Consider the following 23079-nt stretch of genomic DNA (forward strand, 5'->3'; position numbering starts at 1 on the left):
CATGTTCTTAATCATTGAATTCAATGTATGTAAACAGAGGCAGATATTAAAAAATCTGTCAACTTATGTGCTGTTGAGTATTCTCTGCTATCAAAAAAAGACCTAGGCCCTGGCCTGTTGGCTCAGTGGTAGAGCGTCGGCCTGGCGTGCAGGAGTCCCAAGTTTGATTCCTGGCCAGGGCACACAGGATAAGCCCATCTGCTTCTCCACCCCTCCCCGTCTCCTTCCTCTCTGTCTCTCTCTTCCCCTCCCACAGCCGAGGCTCCATTGGAGAAAAGATGGCCCGGGCGCTGAGGATGGCTCTGTGGCCTCTGCCTCAGGCACTAGAATGGCTCTGGATGCAACAGAGTGATGCCCCAGAGGGACAGAGCATCGCCTTCTGGTGGGCATGTCGGGTGGATCCCAGTCAGGTGCATGCGGGAGTCTGTCTGACTGCCTCCCCGTTTCCAGCTTTGGAAAAATGAAAAAAATAAAAAAATAAAAAAAATATATAAAGATCTAGCCATTAAGTGCCCTACATATGAATGTAAATAATGTCATAAACCTTTATGAACATTATGCCTCTTAACTAATTTGAGTGTATTAAGAGACTTCTGATGATGCATGCTGAATAAACTTCTGACACTAATACCATATGATAGATATGTATATTCCAAACTGTCCTCTTGATGTTCCGCTTATATGTCAAGACCTCACCCTTACTGGACTATCGCCCCTGAGACAGAGCAATTCCAAAAAGCTGACAAGCAACACCCACATGCTCAAAGCCCCCCAAGGAGAAGCATTCTGGACATACCAGGACTTTTGCCTCAGTATCCCCTCAGGCTCTCCCAAACACTATATAACTCGCCCCTAGTCTGTAACCAGCACTCTTCTCCCCTGGGAGAAGTGCCCAGCAGGGTTCCTTTCTTCCTTTCAATAAAGCCTGTTACTCTGGTCTTTCAGACTCCCATGGATTCCAACATCATAATTATGATTTTGCTTATATCTCTACTGATGATAAGTTTATTTTGAGTTTAGATTATGAAAGTACCTCTTTGTTTTTTTCAGACAACCATTTTTATTTCATAAGGCTCAACATGGTTTCAAAAGACTACATGAAAACTCTTTTTAGTGATTGCTCCCTATGGAGCAAAGTAAAAATGTCATCCCTAAAAGCCTGAATTGTTCTTTCAGACAAAAAAATGGTTAAATGGTAAAAACTAGCATTTCATCCATTTTGCAGTGTCTCTTTCAATAACAGAGAAATTAGCATCTAAGAATCTTTCTCTCTCTTTGACCTAGACAATTTATTTTTAGTCTTGTAACTTTTGTACTAAGATCACTCAATAACTTAGCAATAATGACCATCTTGAGGAATCTGGTGTTGGATTATCTGATGTGTGAGAAGGAGAAAACTGCATACAGACCCGGAAACTGGTAGAAGAAATTTCACACCACAGACATTTCTTTTCCTCTCTGATATTTTTATTATGTTTATAGATGTCACTCAGTAAAAGATGAGTTTCTCCCCATAGTGAAAGCACCTTTGTAATATTCTCAGGTCCACAGAGACCAATAGAACACAAAGAGATGTTAACAGGTTTATTTCCAGAAATATAGAGCAACCCAGGGGATTTTTCAGGTTGTATCAACCTCCTAATGTGATTAACTTAGACAAATCTATATGAAAGAGATAGAGAAAAAAAATTATAACAGCAGTAGCAAATTTTAGAATAAAATAGAGAATCAAGTTCAAAAAATTAAAGACAGTTTCTAACTATAGCATGATATAAAGACATCTGCACTATTCACTCATTGGGACTTAATGAGTATGTTACAGTGTGTATTTCTCTTTGAAAAAGAGTTGATTAGATTTATGATCGAGGAGTTAATCAGATCAAGAATGATAGTGTTTGACTATAATATCAAAACAGCCAATTAAGTTTGAACTTTCTGAGTTTAGACTGCCTTTCTTTTATACTCAGTGGTAAATGCTGAATCTTCTAATATTTTACTTTTCTGTAAATATTGCTGTAGGCAGAATAATGGCCCCTCCAAAGACGTACATGTTCTAATCCCCTGAACCTATGAATATGTGACCTTACATGGCAAAGGGGAATTAGGGATCATCTCTACGGGCCCAATTTAATAACAAGTAGGAAAGGAAGGCAGAAGAAGTGGTCAGAGTGATGCTCTGTGAGAAGAACTTGACTTGCTTTGGTAGCTTAGGAAATGGAAAAAGGGGTCCATGACCCGTTATGTGGGTGCTCTTCTCTCTCTTTCCCTCTCTCTCTCCCCTCTCTAAAATGAATAAATAAAATAAAAATAAAAATTTAGCCTGACCAGGCAGTGGTGTAGTGGATAGAGCATCAGACTGGGATGGGGAGGACCCAGGTTAGAAAAACAAGGTCACCGGCTTGAGCGCAGGCTCACCAGCTTGAATGTGGGGTTGCTGGCTTGAGCCCAAAAGATCACTGGCTTGAAGCCCAAGGTCACTGACTTTAGCAAGGGGACACTCTCTGCTCTAGCCTCCTGGTCAAGGCATATATGAGAAAACAGTCAATGAACAACTAAAGGAGCCACAATGAGGAATTGATACTGCTCATCTCCCTCCCTTCCTGTCTGTATGTCCCTATCTGTCCCTCTCTCTGTCTCTTTCTCTCTGTCTCTGTCACAAAGAAAAAAATAGAAGTGTAGTGGTATTGCTTATACTTTTACTGTTTTTTTTTTCTGGATATCCACAATTAGTTTTGAGTGTGAAAAATGATTTTTTTCCATGAACATATAAAAGGTTTTTCTTGTTTGATAGTGAGATGGGAATGGCAGTAAAGCATTTGAACCAAAAATTAATGGTGAAAGCTACTGAAATCATTTTCCAGCACACTTCTGGCTGTCGGAGGAATACAAGGAAGTCATTAGTTTCATTCTCTCTCACTGTACCATCTCAAGATTATATAATATACCTTCTTCTTCAAAATATAATTTCTAACTGACATATTTTAATGATAGTGCATTTGTTTCTGAGAAATCAATAAATAATACATGATAATTACTGGAAATCCAGAGTAGACTATTGGAATAATTGTAAAGTAGCAAGGCCTGAGGTTTAATGAGAAATTACACATAAGAATGGTTATACTATTTTACTTTCTTAAGATTTTAAAAAATTCACAATTTTAATATTTTAATTTTACCTGAGACTGTTTTAACAGCACTCATAGAACTCTCATTAACAGAGTACTGAATCTGAAATTAGACTATGGACTCATAATACAGTGTGACCTCAAACTCATCTTTTTTTCTCCTTAGTCGTTAAAACAAAAATATGTATATGGCCATTTGTTTCTAGGTATGGCCATTGATTTATATCTCCTTCAAAAGGAGTATCTCACCTCAAGGTGTGTGTCAGTTATTTACTGATATATAATAGATTACTCCTAAATTTAGAAGTGTAAAACAATGAAAATATTGTTGCACACAGTTTCTAGGAGTCAGGAATTTGGAAGTAGCTTACTTGGGTCTTTCTAGATCACTCATGAAGTTCAGTCAAGATGTCAGCTGGGGATGTAGTCATCTGAGACTTGAAAGGACTGGAGGGTCCTATTCTAAGATTGCTTACTCACATGGCTAAGAAATCATTGCTACCTAAGGACAACAGTTTTTAATTTTCCGCACAAGAATCTTTTGGAAGGTTGTTAGGATATTGTCATGATATGGCAACTGGAGTCTTTAAAAGGAATGATACAAGACAGAGCAAGGTAGAAGCCACAATGCCTGTTATATCTAGTTTCAGATGTCACGCTTCATCATTTCTGCAATATTCTATTTCACAGTCTGTTACTCCTAATCCTGCAACAAATTGACAATAAGATGAAATCAGTAATGCAAGAAACTTATCAGGCTAAATACCTCTTATCAAAAAGGAAAGGGAGTCGGTAGAGGCTGAGAGAATTGAAAGATTATGCAAGTCTATGAGTAAATGAAAGAAGGAAGAAAGGAAGAGAAATTAAGTGGAAACACTTCAACTCCAGTACATTTCTAAGAAAAGTTGGCAAAGTTGTCAAGAAATCCTGATGCCAAAGCAACCCATTACATGAAGCCTACATCTCTCAGGAACAGGCCTGCTTTAGTATTTCAGCTACATTCATTCACTGGATTTTAGGGCACTGTCAGTGGAGCTCTCAATCAATAATGTACCCTGTTGTAAGAGGTCTACAAGATGTGTTTCCATGGCTACTGCAGTCAACACCTTGTCCCTCACAGCTTTACTTCTCTACACAATAAAGGGAAGTAGCTTGTCTATGGTTCCTACAGGTCTTTATTTCTGAAAGAAAACAGAATAAGGAAGTTAGTGAGATAAATTATAGCACTAGACTCTGCAGTTGATCTTGGAGCCACAAATGAAACTCATTGTCTCCCTTCTCCACTATCCTAAATTCCTTTCATCCTCGGCTATCACTTTGGCCGGTTTTAGTAATGGAATAGAAACCTTCATTCTCAAGCGGTCTAAGCTCTTGATGATCATGCTTTCCTCAGTCTTCAGTTTCTGTACTTGTCTGTTCACAGTTACAATGGGTCAAGGATGTATAAGTAGGCATTTACTGGGTCACCTGTAATCTATTTTGTAAAACCCATGAGCTAAGAATAAATTATATATTTTTAAATTTTAATGTTTAAAAATAAAACTAAAATATTTAGTGACAGATGTAAAATTATATAAAATTCAAATTTCAGTGTCCATTAATAAATTTTTATTGGAAAACTGCTACTGTCATTCATTTTCATATTATCTATGGCTGCTTTCATGCTGCAGTGGCAGACTGGAGTAGCACCACATACTGTATGGTCACAAGCCTAAAATATTTAGCCCTTTAGAGAAAAAGAAAATGAATTGCTAATTACTAGATTATATATTGTTTTTTATTTTCATTTTTATATTTCAATTACAGTTGACATACAATATTAATTTCAGTAGTCCATAAGCATGATTAGACATTTATATAACTTATGAAGTAATCACCTGAATAAATCTAGTACCCACCTGACACCATACATAGGTATTACTACATTATTGACTTTATTCTTTGTGCTGTACTTTACATTCTCATGACTCTTCTATAACTACCAATTTGTACTTCTTAATCTCTTTGCCTTCATATCTAGCAAACATTATTTTGTTCTCTGTGTCTATGAGTCTGTTTATTTATGTTTCTTAGGGTTCATTTTGTTCTTTAGATTGCATATATAAGTGAAATCATATGGTATGTGTCTTTCTCTGTCTGACTTATTTCACTTAGCATAATATCCTCTAGGTCTGCCCATATTGCGACAAATGGTAACATTTCATTCTTTTTTATGGCCCTGTAATATTCCATTGTATATGTGTATGATAGCTTCTTTATCCAATCATATTCTTTTACTGGATTAGTTGGCTCCAGCAACATTAGCTGATCCTCTAAGACTCTGCCTCAGGGCCCTGGACACAGCCATCACTTCTTCTTGAAATGCTTTTTTCCTCCAGATATCAGCATGGCTTCCTCTTATATGACATTGCTCAAGTGTCACCTCCTCATTGAGACCTACACCTACAATTTATTTAAAATAAAAATGTAGCCATCCTGCATTCACTGCTAATTCCCCTTACTTCGCTCTATTTTTCCATAGCATTTATCATCATTTAAAATAAAAGTAATACCCTATATATTAAGTTTCCTTACCTCTCAGCCCTAGTTTTCTCATCTGTAGAATAGCCATAGAAATATTACCTATATTTATTATTTATTTTAAGGATTAACTAGAATAATGTACTAGAACTTTTAGTATAATTTCTGACATAATAGTACATGCTTGATAAATGTTATTTGGTATTTTATTTAAAAAAGCTCTTATTAGTTTCTTCAATGCATTCTAAGGTCCTTCTTAAGATACTCCTTGTTGTCAATAAACTGTCAAAATAGTCAAACAAGAATAAACTTGTAAAGTTCAAAATCTAGCCTGACCTGTGGTGGTGCAATAGATAAAGCATTGACCTGGAATGCTGAGATAACTGGTTCAAATCTTCGGGCTTGCCCAGTCAAAGCACATATGAGAAGCAACTACTACTACCAGTTGATACTTCCGGCTACTCCCCTAACCTTTTTTCTCTCTCTTCTCTCTAAAAATCTATAAACAAAATATATTTTAAAATAAAGTTCAAAATCTAACAGTGAGAATAAAATTAAAATGAGCCTTATGAAACTTTTGTTTAGGCAATAACTTCCTAAATTTGTATTGCAGTCTCAGTTTCCATATAATCTTAATGATGGTGTCAGCTATATAATTATTAAATAAGAAATATACTTTAGCTTCTTTAAAATAGTATTGAACTATGAGTCAGAAACCATGTGCTTGTCCTAGCTCTGTTATTTATTAGTCATGCAATCCTTTACAAGTCACATAACATCTCTGAGCTTGTTTCCTCATTTGTAAAAGAGAAACTAGTTACCTTTTCTTTAAGATTATATAAAGTATTTATAAAAACAATTTGAGAATGCAATGTAATGTTTGAAATATTATTAATGTGTAAAATTTTGAAAAAAACAGGCAAAAAGAACAAAAATAAGAGATTCTGTATGTAAATACAATAAGCAAACTCTAAACACATTTGGGATTCAAATTTTCCAGGTACTAAAGTGCTGAAATTTGAAAATTTTGTTTGCCACTATTTACAAAATTCAGTTCTGGCTTCTGAATTTCACCAAGAAGTAGGTCGTTGCACAATAAAATGGCTTTTCTGGCTACTCTCTACTGTGAGTCACATCTAAATACCAGAGACAAAGGAAAAAAAAAAAAGCAACACTTGCAGCTTTTCCTGGGGAACTAATGTGTGTGAAAAACAGCTTCTGCATACGAGTGTGGCAAATATGAATTTGAAAAGTCAAGGAAAGAATCAGAATTAGGTGCCGCTGGCTGTTTGCCCTCTTCTCAGGGTGACTGCACCAAGTGAGGTTTATCCTCCATCACCTTGACACCTTTGAGCTTAAACTGGCTTACTGTGAGTTTGTGGCCCACACAAAGTGCCTCTAGGCAGTTTTATTATGCAACACATTGTCTGTATTTCTTTCACCCTTGACCATAAAAATGATTTCCCAAGTGACACTATTACTATAGCCCACTTTTCAAACATATTGAAAACACATTTTTTTCCTTAGGAACCAAAAGTTGTATGAAATTAAAATATGTTATATAACAGAAAGAGTTGTTTAGCAAGACAATACAGAAACAGGGTATTGAAATTTAGGTTCAGTAATTTGGCCTGCTACCTATAAGATCCATGAACACTGACACCCAGTATTTCTTGCTCAACATTGTTTTGACAACATTTGCATAATGCCTGAAATAAAATAAGCACCTAGTAGATGTACTGAATAAATTCCATATGTTTCTTAAAAATATGTCTCAAGCCCAAACTTTATAGTGAGGCTCTAGAACCAGTGTGTGATGCATGTATATTTCTATCTCTCTATCATATATCTATCTATCTATCATCTATCATCTGTCTATTTTCTTTTCTAAACAATTCCTTTCTTTAGAGATTTCAGGTCTATGAATTTGAGGGACAGGGCCATGTAACTTGACAGTTTAACTTCAGCTTACTGTTTCACTCTCTTCAAAAGTTTGTTGCTGTGAAAGAGATCTGCCTTAACTTACACTGTCCCTAAAACCAAAGCTTGTGTGCCATGGGTTTTTCTCCAGATAGTCTATTTTTGGAAGTAATCCTAAGGATAAGTAGTGTGGTACTGAGACAAGTGAAACAGGGTATCATGTTTGAAAGAAAAGGAAGATAAACAAAAAAATATGCGGAGCAGCATTGACTTATTTTATGTTGTATTTGTATATTGAGGGTACTGAAATAAATATAACACATGTGAATGAATTATTCAGAGTCACTAAAGTAAAGAATGTATAATGCAAAGAACTTGGTTTTGCTATTGATAAACATCGTTGGTTATGGGGAAAGTGGTTAAAACATAGACTAAAATGAATTGTGATTTAATTTTCTTGGTTAAACTAATTATTCCCCACTTACTTCAACCATTATTTCATCTCTCCTTCTTCACACGATATTTATTCTATAACACACACGCGCGCGCGCACACACTAGTGCAGGTGTTTATGAAAAGTGAATTAAAGTCGGTCCATCTAGTGCAGGTGTTTATGAAAAGTGAATTAAAGTCGGTCCATTTCTCATTAAGGTGTTGCTATTTGATTTCTTTTGAGTCAGCCTGAGTTTTGTTACACCTAAGCACTTGAGACATTACCTTAATTCTGTTGGGTAAATTAGCTCTCAAATTTTAAGACAAATATTTTTAATATGTTTATTTTATTGATTTTAAAGAGTGAGGAAGAGAAGGAAAGAGAGACAGGAACATCAATCTGTTCTTGAATGTGCCCTGACTGGGGATCTAACCAAAAATCTCTGTGTTTCCACATAATGCTTTATCCAAATGAGCCATCCGGCCAAGGCTTAAGGCAAAAATTTTTGCTTTGATTTTTACTCTAGGCCACTAACTTATGGATGCATATTCAAATCTTTTTCAATCTTTAGAGATTCTTTTCTCATTATTTTATGTAGAAACTTATAAAGATACTTTAAAATTTCACAATTCTGCCAACAAACATTTGATAAAAGCTTATGATTCATGAATTAACCTGGGGGAAAATACAAATAAAATATGGTTTCTGTTTCTTAAAGATCTGAGAAACTAATAACCATATACCATTGACCTTGACCAGCGGTGGCACAGTGGATGGAGTGTCGACCTAAGAAATTTAAGACCCAGGTTTGAAATCCTGAGGTCACTGGCTTGAGCATGGGAGCATCCAGTTTGAGTGAAGGGTTGCCAGCTTGAGCATGAAATCATAGATGTGACCCCAAGGTCACTGGCTTGAGCAAGGGATCGCTGGCTTGGCTGGAGCCTCCCAGTCAAAGCACATATGAGAAAGTAATCAATGAACAACTAAGATGCTGCAACTATGAGTTGATGCTTCTGAACTCTCTCCCTCTCTGTCTATCTCTGTCTGTTTGTCACTCTTTCTCTCAAAACAAGAAAACAAGCAAAAAATATATACCAATGAATATATCATGAGGCAAGAAAAGAAAATAACATACGGAGTTGTCCCAGTCTATTTGGGCTACTATAACAAAACACTAGAGACAGAGTACCTAATAAGCAATATAAATTTATTTCTCACAGTTTTGGAGGCTGGAAGTCTAAGATCAAGGCACTTACAAATTTAATGTCCGATGAAGACACAATTTCTGGTTTGTAGGCTTTGTCTTCTAGTTGAAACCTTGCATATGGAAGAAAGAAAGGAGCTTACTATAGCAGGAATATAAAAGAGAGTATTTATTAACAGAAGATAATGTGTTTGGTCTGGGGCTTACTCTGAGATCCCTGTAAAACAGGCAGAAATGTCTATCTTGTTGTTATTGGTAGATGTGGGGCCAGTCTTGAGTTTCACAAATAAACATAGAAATTAGAGATTTAAAAGTCATTGGTATATAGATGACATTTCTAGTTATAGATGTAAGGTATTTTCCCCACCGAGGAAGAAGGAAGGGCAAAGCCCCAAAGTGTGGAATAGCAAAAGCTTTATTTAGTAGAGCACTTCCCAGGTGATGTTCTCTGGTCCGCGAGACAGGGGTCAGAGAAGTCGCATGGGGGTATCTGCATGGGGGAAATTTAAAGAGTTGTTAGGGTGGTTGAGTTAATATGACATGGCAAAATTTCACTGGCTGACAGATGGTCGTTCTTTTCGAAAGGACTCCTGGAAAGTTTCTTTAGGTGCACATGGGTGTGGGCGGTTCCAGCCAAAGTTCCCCGGTCTGGTTCCTCACGTGACCTTCCCCCATTGCCAACCGACCTCACATTCTGACCTTTTATGTTAGATAGGGGTGCTACATCGTCTGGCTACATCCTGCTGGTTAGGGGCGCCACGGGGAGGGGAAGTCGTAAGGTAGTGGCTTTAAGGAAAGTTGCATATATGGGTGTAGGAACATCTGTTTGACCATGACTCAAGAAACTTTGTGGATGCGGTCCTGTAAGAATTTTTTTAAAAAAGAGTAAATATGAGTAATATGCTGATAATTAGAGGAGGACCTAAGATAGGGGCAGCCCAGGTGAGGATGGGTGGCTGTCATCAAGATTTAAGCAGATTGTAGAAGGAGAGGTCCTTGTGCAGTTTCTCTTGCAGATGGTGGAGGACCCTGATGCTTTCTTCCATTGGGCCAGTCTCATTGAACAGCATTGCACCCTGCTTTAGCTCACTCTGGTGGCAGGTTCCTGGTGGGAGGGACAGCAGCAACAGGGGGATCTTCAGGGCTCAACCTTTTGGTGAGCCGGAGATGGGTAGGGCGCAGTGGTTCTAACTGCCAGTAGTCCTGCATGGAGGCAAGCTTGAGGCACACCTGCATGTCAGGAATGGCGTGTGAAGGGGAAAAGAAGGGGTCCTATCCGTTCCCATAACCAAGACCTGTGAGGGAACTAGAGATCCAGAGTGTGATGGCAAAACAGAGAAGGTAGTCCCCATGTCCACAAGAAATGAGATGGACTTACCCATTTTTGCAGCATTACCCTGGGTTTGATGAGTGTGATGGGAGTCTCCGAGTCTGGGCCGTGTCAGTCGTCCATGAGGTCTAGGAGTTTGAATGGTGGGCCCTCCTGGCTGGCTTGGCCTCCCATTTGGGTGGTTTGTCCTCCCCATAGAGGCGCTGAGGACAAGTCTGTTGCCCAAAAGGGGCAATTACTCTGCCAGTGACCAGTCTGCTTGCAGTCAGGGCAGGGCTTAGTGAGTGGCCTCAGGTAGGGGCACTGTCAGGCCCAGTGATCCTCCTTGCCACACTTATAGCAAGCTTCTGGTGGGATTCCTCTTTATGGCCTGGACTTGGGTCGGGCACCTCCTGTACCTTGCCCCTGTTGCTCTACTGGCCTCAGGGCTGCCACAAGACCCTGGCTTTGGAGTGTTACTTTCTGCTGCTTGCGAGCCTGATGAACAGCCTTGGCCTGTTTCTACTAGCCGTGGCCATTAAAAAGTTTAAATGCCATGTTCACAGGTCTTGCATAGGGGTTTGAGGGTTGAGAATAAGAAAAGGGGGGCTCCTGGGGAGCCTGGCACACAGATCCAGCTGGAAACACTGGAGCTGGAGGCAGGACAGGGCCAGGCCTTCCTGAAAGAAGATTGGGGTTGGATCATGGGGTCAGGAGCCCTGCAAACTGGCATGAGGGCCAATGGCCTGCAGAGGATGGTCTGACAGGGGAGGAGCCTAAGAGCACAGTGGAGAAGGGAGGGGCTCCTGGTGGGCAGGGGAAGTAGCTTCCTGGAGGGAGGAAACCCGAGTGGAAGAGGTCCACAGAAGGACCAGAAAGGGGTCCCGAGAGAGAGGAGTGCCCCCGGGGGTCAGGCAGGAGGGGAAGAGAGTTGGGGATCGGCAAAGGAGAAAAGATCAGAAGTGGAGAGTTTAGGTGAGGTTTCTCTGGCCAAAAAGGGCCTGTGCTTAGAATAGGCGGCACAGAGATTAGGACAGGAGTGCAAATACTAGAAGCCTTGAATGTAAGGGATCTCCAACCAGTTCCCAGTTGTTGGTTTTTTTTTTTTTTGGTGATAGTTAAATTGGTGAGGATGTTAAAATAGAAAGTCCCTTCTGAAGGCCACCTGGTCTGGTTATCTAGTGGGTTCTGTGGCCTGGCCACAGTGGAGAAGAAGAACAGTTTCTTCTTCTTTAGGGAGGGAAAGATTCTGGATAAGGCAACTCCAGGAGTGTTTTTGAGTCAGGTTTAGATTCCTGTGCCTCTATGGCTTCCCTCATTCCTTGGAGTGGTCAGAGATGAGAATTGGCACCCCGCAACTCAAGCTCTGGCCACCGGATGGTTAGGTAGAGTGGGTGTGTCCAAGATGTCTCCACGGGCACACATGCACTTGGAACTGATAAGAGGTCCCTGACAGGGAGTCTCTGCGGAGAAAACTGTGGGGAGGCTGGAGGCAGGGGACTTACAGCACCGTGTGCTGAAGTGGGTGGAAAGTGGGAGGTCCTGGTTCTTTCTCGGAAGGAATGGGGAGAGGATTGGCCCCAGCAGGCTTCAAAATCCTCCTGGGTTTTGGCATCAAATGTAAGGTATTTTTCCCTGCTGAGGAAGAAGAAAAGGCATAGCCACAAAGTGTGGAATAGCAAAAGCTTTATTTAGTAGAGCACTTCCCAGGTGATGTTCCTGGTCTGCAAGACAGGGGCCAGAAAAGTCACATGGGGAAATCCACGTGGGGAAAATTTAAAGGGCCATTAGGGTGGTCAAGTTAATATGACGTGGGGAAATTTCATTGGCTGACAGTTCTTTTCCAAAGGACTCCTGGAAAGTTTATTTTGGCATGCATGGGTGTGGACAGTTCCAGCCAAAGTTCCCAGGTCTGGTTCCTCATGTGACCTTCCCCCCTTGCCAATCGACCTCACAATAGACATGAGTTAAAGGTCCCAGAAATATTTATAAAATTAGGAAAAAAGAGGTCTGAAGATAGACTCTTTGGTGAAACTACAACCCTTCGGGGAAAATAAGAGAAAGAAAAATAAGTGAAAAAGACCAAGGAATCTTTTACAAAAGTATGACTTGATTTGCAACTGAAGTAAAGAAAAGTAAGTTTACTTAAAAGAATAAAGTCAACAGGATCAAATGCCAATGAGGTGATAAAAAAAGAAAGAGAACCAAAAACAAACAAATAAAAACTATTTAATTTGATTACCAGATCAATGGTTTCTATAAAGTTATGAAGGTGACAGCCAGATCCTGCAGGTTGACAAGAGAGTAAGAGGTAGGCTTGTTTTTCAAAAAGCTTGGTAGTTAAGGTAAGGAGAAGTTTAATGGAAATAAGAGTTGAAGAAAGATTTTGTTGTTATTTGTTTTGTTTTAGGATAAATATACATAATCATGTTTGAATGCAGAGAGGAAAAGGACAAAAAAAGAGAAAGAAAAAGGAAATTTTGTAGTATGTGGGAGAAAATGTAATGAGAAGAAGGTGGGGGAGTTTGTTTTGGTAAAGCAAGGAGACATTGTCTAACGGGAGAGGAAAGGAGGTAAGGTTTTCAATGAATAGTAATCATAAGAATAGAGAAGAAAAGTTGACACAAAGACATACATGATTATTTTTTCAATAGAAAGCAGGCAAGGATCAATAAAAAGTGAGTCCAGTAAATAGATGTTTCAATTATTTATTTTCTTCTAAAAGTTACAGAGAAAATTCATAATTAAATTTTATTAAGAAAACATAGAAATTGTTGACTCCTATATGCTGGGTTGTTTCATATTTCAGTAGCTCTTTATAATTTTAATTTTTTTCATTTGTTTGAAAGAGAGAGAGAGAGAAAGAGAGAGAAAGAGAGAGAGAATCATCAACTTGTTGTTTCACTTAGTTGTTCCATTTAGTTGTGCATTCATTGACTGCTTCCTGTATGTGTCCTGACTGGGAAGTAAACCGCACATCAGGATGACACTTTATCCAACAAGTCACCTGACCAGGGCTCAGTAACTTTTAATTTGTCTTTACTTCTGAGAAAAAAGTGGCCCTCTTAGCGCAGCAGGCAGCCTGTCAGTCTCATACTTCTGAGAAATTGTGAAAGCACAGATTTTTGCAATATTTTCACATGTTATTATATCTTAAAGTGATTAAATGGAAATGTATTTTGAGTCTCCTATATTTAAAATCATCATGTCTCTCAAGAAATGATACTAAGCACATAAATTTTTACCATAGTAGAAAAACAAAACATACTGTTGAGACTCTATATGTATGTTCTTCACACTAAAGAAATGTTTTAAAATTTGCATGGGGGATATGTGGTAAAGAATGATTACTATGGCACAAGAAAATCAACATAAGGTTTAAAATAACTATTTTTTCAAGCAAATATGTTTATTTTGAATGAGTGACACAATCAGAATTCTAAAGACAGAATTTCACTAATCTTCCTTCTCAGGTATTTAATTTTTTTTCTTTTATTTTTTTATTAATTTTTAATTATTTCTGTTTACATGGATTCAAGTTTCCTACTGAATATAACTCTCTCAGCCCCCACCTCAGTATCCTTTCTATACCCCCTTTACAATACTCCCCTTATCTCCCTCCCTTCTTTCCTCTAGGATTTGTTGTCCTGTTATCTATATCTCTGTGTTATGTGTATATAGTTTCACTAATCCCTTTTGTGGAATCTAATGAACAGAGTGAACTGAGGATCTGAATAGAAGCAGAGGCAGGGTCACAGGGACCAGAGGGACAGCAGTCAGAGGAAAAGGGGAAGACGGGATGGGATCAGAGAAAGTAAAGGGATTACTGATGCTTTCTTCTTAAGACTATTTTATTTGAAAAGCTGTTTTAATAACTTTCTTGTCACTCATCACATGTTTACACATAATGATTTTCAAACTACTCACAAAACCTTCAAAATGTCTTCCTTCATAATATCTGCTCTTTCTTTTTTTTTGATGTTATAGTTTTGTTTTGTTTTGTTTTTTAATTTTACTAGGGTGACATCAATAAATCAGGGTACATACTTTAAAGAAAACATGTCCAGGTTATCTTGTCATTCACTTATGTTGCATACCCATCACCCAAAGTCAGATTGTCCTCCATCACCTTCTATCTAGTTTTTTCTGTCCCCCCTTTCCTCTCCCCCCACCCCCGTAACCACCACACTCTTGTCAATGTCTCTTAGTCTCGTTTTTATGTCCCACCAATGTATGGAATCATGCAGTTCTTGGTTTTATCTGATTTACTTATTTCAATCCGTATAATGTTATCAAGATCCCACCATTTTGTTGTAAATGATCCGATGTCATCATTTCTTATGGCTGAGTAGTATTCTATAATGTATATGTGCCACATCTTCTTCATCCAGTCTTCTATTGAAGGGCTTTTTGGTTGTTTCCATGTCTTGGCCACTGTGAACAATGCTGCAATGATCATAGGGCTGCATATGTCTTTATTTATCACTGCTTCTGAGTTTTGGGAGTATATTGCCAGTAGAGGGATTGCTGGGTCATAAGGTAGTTCTATTTTCAGGGTTTTTAAATTTTTATTTTATTTATTCATTTTAGAGAGGAGAGAAAAAGGGAGAGGGAGAGAGAGAGAGAGAGAGAGAGAGAGAGAGGAAGAGCTGGAAGCATCAACTACCATATGTGCCTTGACCAGGCAAGCCCAGGGTTTCGAACCCGCGACCTCAGCATTTCCAGGTCAACGCTTTATCCACTGCACCACCACAGGTCAGGCCTATTTTCAGTTTTTTGAAGAACCACCATTCTTTCTTCCATAATGGTTGTACTACATTACAGTCCCACCAACAGCGAATGAGGTTCCTTTTTCTCCACAGCCTCTCCAGCATTTGCTATTACCTGTCTCGTTGATAATACCTAATATAACAGGTGTGAGGTGGTATCTCATTTCAGTTTTGATTTGCATTTCTCTAATAACTAATGAAGATGAGCATCTTTTCATATATCTGTTGGCCACTTGTATTTTTTCCTGGGAGAAGTGTCTGTTCATATCCTCTTCCCATTTTTTTATTGGATTGTTTGCTTGTTTGTTGTTGAGTTTTATGAGTTCTTTGTAAATTTTGGATATTAGGTCCTTATCTCAGCTGATGTTTGAAAATATTATTTCCCATTTAGTTGGCTGTCTGTTTATTTTGTTGTCAGTTTCTCTTGCTGAGCAAAAACTTCTTAGTCTGATATAGTGCCAATCATTTATTTTTGCCTTCACTTCCTTTGCCTTTGGAGTGAAATTCATAAAATGCTTTTTAAAACAAAGATTCATGAGTTTAGAACCTATGTCTTCTTCTATATACATTATTGTTTCAGGTCTTATATTTAGGTCTTTGATCCATTTTGAATTAATTTTAGTACAAAGGGACAAACTGTAGTCGAGTTACATTCTTTTGCATGTGGCTTTCCAGTTTTCCCAGCACCATCTGTTGAAGAGGCTTTCTTTTCTCCATTGTGTGTTGTTGGACCCTTTGTCAAAAATTATTTGACCATATATATGTGGTTTTATTTCTGAACTTTCTATTCTGTTCCATTGGTCTGAGTGTCTATTTTTCTGCCAATACCATGCTGTATTGATTGTTGTGGCCCTATAATATAGTTTGAAGTCAGGTATTGTAATGCCCCTAGCTTCATTCTTTTTCTTTAAGATTCCTTTGGCTGTTCGGGGTTTTTTATAGTTCCATATAGATCTGATGATTTTTTTGTTCCATTTCTTTAAAAAACATCATTAGAATTTTGATGGGAATTGCATTAAATTTGTATACTGCTTTGCATAATATAGCCATCTTGGTTATATATATTCTTCCTATCCAAGAACAAGGAATATTCTTTCATCTTATTGTATCTTCTTCGATTTCCCTTAACATTCTTTGTAGTTTTCACTATATAGGTCCTTTACATTCTTTGTTATGTTTATTCCTAGGTATTTTTGTTGTTGTTGTTGCAATCGTGAAGGGGATTATTCTTTTGAGTTCGTTCTCAAATGTTTCATTGTTCGCATATAGAAAGGCTATGGACTTTTGCATGTTAATTTTGTATCCTGTGACCTTACTGTATTGGCTTATTGTTTCTAGTAGTCTTTTTGTAGATTCTTTGGGGTTTTTGATGTATAGGATAATGTCATCTGCAAAAAGTGATACCTTTACTTCAACTTTTCTGATATGGATGCCTTTTATTTCTTTGTCTTGTCTGATTGCTCTGGCTAGCACCTCTAGCACCACATTAAATAAGAATGGAGAGAGTGGAAAACCCTGTCTTGTTCCTGATTTAAGGGGAAAAGCCTTCAGTTTTGTGCCATCTAATATGTTAGCTGATGGTTTATCATATATGGCCTTTATCATGTTGAGATATTTTTCTTCTATACCCATTTTGTTGAGAGTCTTAAACATAAAATTGTGTTGTATTTTATCAAATGCCTTTTCTGCATCTATTGAGAAGATCATGTGGTTTTTGTTCTATGTTTTGTTGATATGATGTATTATGTTAACCGTTTTATGTATGTTGAACCATCCTTGAGATTCTGGGATGAATCCCACTTGATCATGATGTATTATTTTTTAAATATGTTGTTGTAGTCTATTTGCTAGTATTTTAGAATCTGTATTCATTAGAGATATTGGTCTGTAGTTTTCTTTTTTTGTGCTGTCCTTGCCCGGTTTTGGTATGAGGTTTATGTTGGCCTCATAAAATGTGTTTGGAAGTTATGCTTCTTCTTCAATTTTTTGGAAGACTGAATAGAACAGTAACCAGATCTTCTTTATCCAGTCATCTACTGATGGGCTTTTTGGTTGTTTCCATGTGCTGGTCACTGTGAACAATGCTGCAATGAACATGGGGCTCCATGTGTCTTTACGTATCAATGTTTCTGAGTTTTGGGGGTATATACTCAGTAGAGGGATTGCTGTGTCATAAGGTAGTTCTATTTTCACTTTTCTGAGGAACCACCATACTTTCTTCCATAGTGGTTGTACTACTTTACATTCCCACCAACAGTGAATGAGGGGCACAAAGAAAACTAGATAGAAGGTGACAGAGGACAATCTGACTTTGGGTGATGGGTATGAAACATAATTGAACGACAAGATAACCTGGACATGTTTTCTTTGAATATATGTATCCTGATTTATTGATGTCACCCCATTAAAAAATAAAATTATATAAAAAAGAAAAATAGTAACCAGGTCTTCTTTGAATGTTTGATAGAATTCACTAGTATAACTGTCTGGGCCTGGACTTTTATTTTTGGGGAGGTTTTTAATAGTTTTTTCTATTTCTTCCCTACTAATTGGTCTGTTTAGACTTTCTGCTTCTTCTTGACTCAGTCTAGGAAGGTTGTATTGTTCTAGGAATTTATCCATTTCTTCTAGATTGTTGAATTTAGTGGCATAAAGTTTTTCATAGTATTCTACAATAATTCTTTGTATATCTATGATATCCGTGGTGATTTCTCCTCTTTCATTTTGGATTTTGTTTATATGAGTCCTTTCTCTTTTTTCCTTGGTAAGTCTTGCCAAGGGTTTGTCAATTTTGTTGATCTTTTCAAAGAACCAGCTCCTTGTTCTATTAATTTTTTCTATAGTTTTTCTGTTCTCTATTTCATTTATTTCTGCTCTTATTTTTATTATCTCCTTTCTTTGGCTGGTTTTGGGTTGTCTTTGTTCTTCTTTTTCCTGGTTCACTTGGGCTCTCTCTTGTTTGTTCATATAGACCTGAAGTGATATGAACTTCCCTCTCATCACTGCCTTTGCTGCATCCCAGAGATTCTGATATGTTTTATTGTCATTTTCATTTGTCTGTATATATCTTTTGATCTCTGCACTTATTTCTTCTTTGACCCATTCATTTTTTAAAAGTATCTTGTTTAGTTGCCACATTTTTGTGGGGATTTTTTCCTCTTTTTTGCAGTTGAATTCTAGTTTCAAGGCTTTATGATCAGAAAATATGCTTGGTATAACTTTGATTTTTCTGAATTTGCTGATGTTATTTTTGTGGCCCAACATATGGTCAATTCTTGAGAATGTTCCATGTACACTAGAGAAAAATGTATACTCTGTCGCTCTGGGATGAAGTATCCTGTAGATGTCTATCATAACCAGATGCTCTAGTGTTCCGTTTAAGGCCAATATATCTTTATTGATTCTCTGTTTGGATGACCGATCTGGAGCCTTCAGTGGTGTACTGAGGTCTCCAAGTATGACTGTATTTTTGTCAGTTTTTGTTTTAAGGTCAATAAGTAGCTGTCTTATATATTTTGGTGCTCCTTGGTTTGGTGCATATTTATTAAGGATTGTTATGTCTTCTTGATTCAGTGTCCACTTAATCATTATGAAATGACCATTTTTATCTCTGAGTACTTTTTCTGTCTTGTAGTCAACATTATTAGATATGACTATTGCCACAGCTGCTTTTTTTTTTTTTTTGGATGTTCTTTCCTTGGAATATTGTTTTCCAGCCTTTCACTTTGAATTTGTTTTTATCCTTGTTGCTTAGATGAGTTTCTTGTAGGCAGCATATAGTTGGATTTTCTTTTTTAATCGATTCTGCTACTCTGTGCTTTTTTATTGTTGAGTTTAATCAGTTTACACTTAGTGTAATTATTGACACTTGTGGGTTCCCTATTGCCATTTTGTACATTGCTTTCTGTTAGTTTTGTGTCTTGTTTCATTCTTCTCTTTAATTTTTCTATTCTTTGTTTTTGTTTGGCTGTATTCCATACATCTTTTCTCTGTTGCTATCTTTTTTAAATCATGTGCTTCTGTGGTGGTTTTTACAAGGATGGTTACCATTAAGTAATGAAAAGGGTTTCTACCCTGTTCATTGTAGTGCACTATCTTGTGAGTACTTTTGCACTCCATCGTCTTTTGCTACTGTTAATCTCTGTCCTCTCCCCCTTTTTTTTTGTTGTTGTTGTCACAGTTTAAATTTGGTTTTATTGTGTTCTTGGTGGAACTTTTACTTGTGGTTTTGTTTTGTTTTGTTCTTTGTATCTGGTTGGAAAACCCCCTTAAGTAATTTCTGGAGTGGGGTTTTTCTGATGATAAATTCCCTCATCTTTTCTGTATCTGTGAATGTTTTTATTTCTCCTTCGTATTTGAAGGATAGCTTTGATCTGTATAGTATTCTTGGCTGAAAGTTCCTCTCTTTCAGGACTTTAAATATTGGAGTCCACTCTCTTCTAGCTTGTAAAGTTTCTGTTGAGAAATCGGATGATAATCTAATGGGCCTTCCTTTATATGTTGTATTCTTCTTTTCCCTGGTTGCCTTGAGAATTTTTTCTTTGTTGTTGGTTTGTGCCAATTTCATTATGATGTGCCTTGGAGTAGGTTCGTTGAGGTTAAGAAAACTCGGAGTTCTGTTTACTTCTTGAATTTGAGGCTTTAGTTCTTTCCACAGGCTTGGGAAGTTCTCATCTATTATTTGTTTGAATATGTTCTCCATTCCATTTTCTCTCTCTTCTCCCTCTGATATACCTATTATTCTTATGTTATTCCTTTTGATGGAGTCAGTCAATTTTTGTAGGGCTTCCTCATTGTTTTTAATTTTTGAGTCTCTTTTTTCTTCTCTCTGTTGTGCCTCAAGTTGCTTGTCTTCTATTTCACTAATCCTACCTTCTATCTGGCCTGTTCTATTAGCTAAGCTTGTTACCTCGTTTTTCAGCTCGTGGATTGAGTTTTTCATCTCTGTTTGATTTGTTTCTATAGTTTCAATTTCCTTGTTGATATATTCTTTGTGTTCATTGAGTTGTTTTCTGAGCTCCCTAAATTGTCTTTCTGTGTTTTCTTATATATCCCTGAGTATTTCTAGGATTTCTATTTCAAATTCTCTGTCATTTAGCTCCAAAGTTTCCAATATATTAAATTATTTTCCATAGATTTTTTTCTCATCTATCTGTGCTACCTCTTTGTCTTTTGTATCCATGACATTTGATTTCTTTTTCCTTAATTGCATCTGAGGGTGGTTTTGTTGATAGTACTAATGAGAATTAATATAGAATAAAAAGTTAAAAAATAAAAATAAAAAATAAAAAATTATTATTTCCCCTTTTTCTTTTTTTTCCCTCTCCTCTCTGTTCCCCTCCTTTTTGAGAAAATCTTATGGTGAAGTATGAATTATATTGTGCTAAATAGAACAGAAACTACCTATAATGGAGGGCTTGCATTGGGCAGAAGTGATAAAGGGGCAAAAAGGTTGTATGGACCCACAAAATTCACAAAAGGAAAAAATTTGGGTCAAGAATAAAATGATTTGCTTTTAGGTGATGGTTGACTAAGAAATATAATAAGAGGAATAAGAGCGAAACAGGAAAAAGGGAAAAAAATTAAAAAAAATACTATTGTATTTAATGGAGCAAAAACTAAATAGAATGGAGAGTCAGGGTTGGAAGTACTGCTAGTGAGTTAAAAAAGTGAAGTAAAAAAAAACCCAAAGCACCACAAAGAAAAATTTGAGTCCCAAATAAAATAATTTGTTCATGATTGAGCATTGAATGAGAAGAAAAGAAAGTAAAGGAGAAAAGAAGAAACTAATATAGAGGGAGAAAAAAAGAAAGAGGAAAACACAAAAAGAAGAAAAAAGAAAAGAGAACAAAAGGAGAGAGAGAGAGAGAGAGTTAAGGGTTTTGGAGTGCAACCCTCATAGAGAGAAGGGAAGAAGAAAGGAAAGATAATGGGAGATGTAACACTTATGGGTAGTGTAGTTCAAGGAGAGGAAAGAGTAAGATTGGCAGAGAATTAAACGACCAAATTGCAAGAGGAAGAAATAATCAAGAGAAGAAGATAAGAGAAACAAATGAACAAATATGCTAAAATGGAATAGGTTATAAAATATGTGGATTATTCTTAATTTTGAGAGGTTATCTTTTTGCTTTTTTTCTGTCTTCCTGGTCGGTGACTCTGTACCCCAGGTTCTGCCCCTGTGGCACGCTCAGGTAGAGGTTTGCAGTTGATAAGTCTCTATGGTGATGCCATATATTGGGCTTCAGTCTCGTTGGCAGTTGAGGCACATTAGCATTTGCAGGCTCTGACAGTGAGAGAGTCCGTCTTCCCAGAGCCTCTCTACTAGTCTTTCCTTCCTGAATTAGCAGCCTGATCCAGGTAGGGGTTGCTGCTGCCTCTGCCTGGAGAGTAAGAGGCTCAAAGAGTTGGCAAATCCCCACTCTATTTCCACTAACTGCAGGGCTCTGGGTAAGGCTCAATCAGTCAGAGCCGCTAGCATAATCAGGCGGGGCTGGGAGCCAATTGTTTTCAAGGTTCCTTTTTATGCACCTCTAGGCATGTCCTGAATACCTCAGCACTCTGTGGGACCACTATCCCCAGGTTTTTGGCACTTTGTAACCTATTTTGGCTGGGCAGACGATGCCCTAGTCACTGTACGCAAAGCAGGAGGACTTAAAAGCTGCCAAATCCCTCTTTTTAACATATAGCCCTGAGTATGCAAGCTCTTCCAATCAGAAGTTGCCCCCACCTCTATGTGCATAGCATAACAAGAGGTACCAAAAAATATCTCCCCTCTTGTCTTAGATTGCTGACTTGAGAAAGATCTTGTCAGTTAGGGTTGCATATGTCAGTTGGTAGGCAAGCAGACTGTTGGTTAAGCTAATTCTTCATGGGTCTGTTAGCTTGTATGGCTGAGTGAGGCGCCCCACATGCCCAGAGAAGTTTGAGTGTAGGGAATCTCGCTTTCATGTGCCGCTCTTCAGGGTGCAGGGGCGACCCCGAGACTCAGGTTTTGGCCCACACAGAGGTCTCTGACTCTGCCACTCTGTCCGGGAACACAGGTGCCCACTCCCGGGGGAATCTCTCGCCCACTATCTGCACTCGCCAACCAGGATATCCAGCCGGCTGCCTTTCACTCCGGGTGAGGCACCCCGCCTGCATGAGTAGTTGGAGTGTAGGGAATTTTGCTCCCGCTCACTCCCCGTGTGCCACTTTTCCGGGCACAGGGGTGACCCCGAGACTCAGGTTTTGGCCCACACAAAGGCCTCTGTCTCTGGCCCTTTGTCTGGTAACACGGGCGCCCACTCCCGGGGCTCTAGGAGGAATCTCTCGCCTACTATCTGAGCTTGCTGACCAGGAGATTGGGGCGATGGCTGCCCCATTTGCCTTCCTTTGTCTGGATTTGGCGTGAGCGTTAGCTTGTGTTGACTGGGTTGTCACAAGCACAGTTTTTTCTCAGCTTGGATATCTGCGCCACAGCCTGGTTCGGACGTTTGTGCCGCAGTCTGGTTCTATTCACACCCTATGCCCGCCTTAGTTCCTATACTCTCAGTTCCCAGTGAAAGCAGCCCTTATTTAAGTTAGTGAGGAAGGTGGAGTGTTTCTTCCTCTGTCTTATTTCCTTCGGAGTTGATTATATATTTAGTCAATTTTTCACTTGATCATACCTTCACATTTAGTGTGGAACTTCTGGAGGCTCCAAAGACAGATTTTTCTGTCTCTTGTTGAAGATCTTGTTGAATTTTGGGGGAGATTTATCGGTGTCGCTCCTTACGGCGCCATTTCTCTGACATGGTGTTCATAATATTTGTTTTTGACAA

The sequence above is a fragment of the Saccopteryx bilineata genome, chromosome X, assembly GCF_036850765.1.
Source record: "Saccopteryx bilineata isolate mSacBil1 chromosome X, mSacBil1_pri_phased_curated, whole genome shotgun sequence".
NCBI classification, from domain to species: Eukaryota; Metazoa; Chordata; class Mammalia; order Chiroptera; family Emballonuridae; genus Saccopteryx; species Saccopteryx bilineata.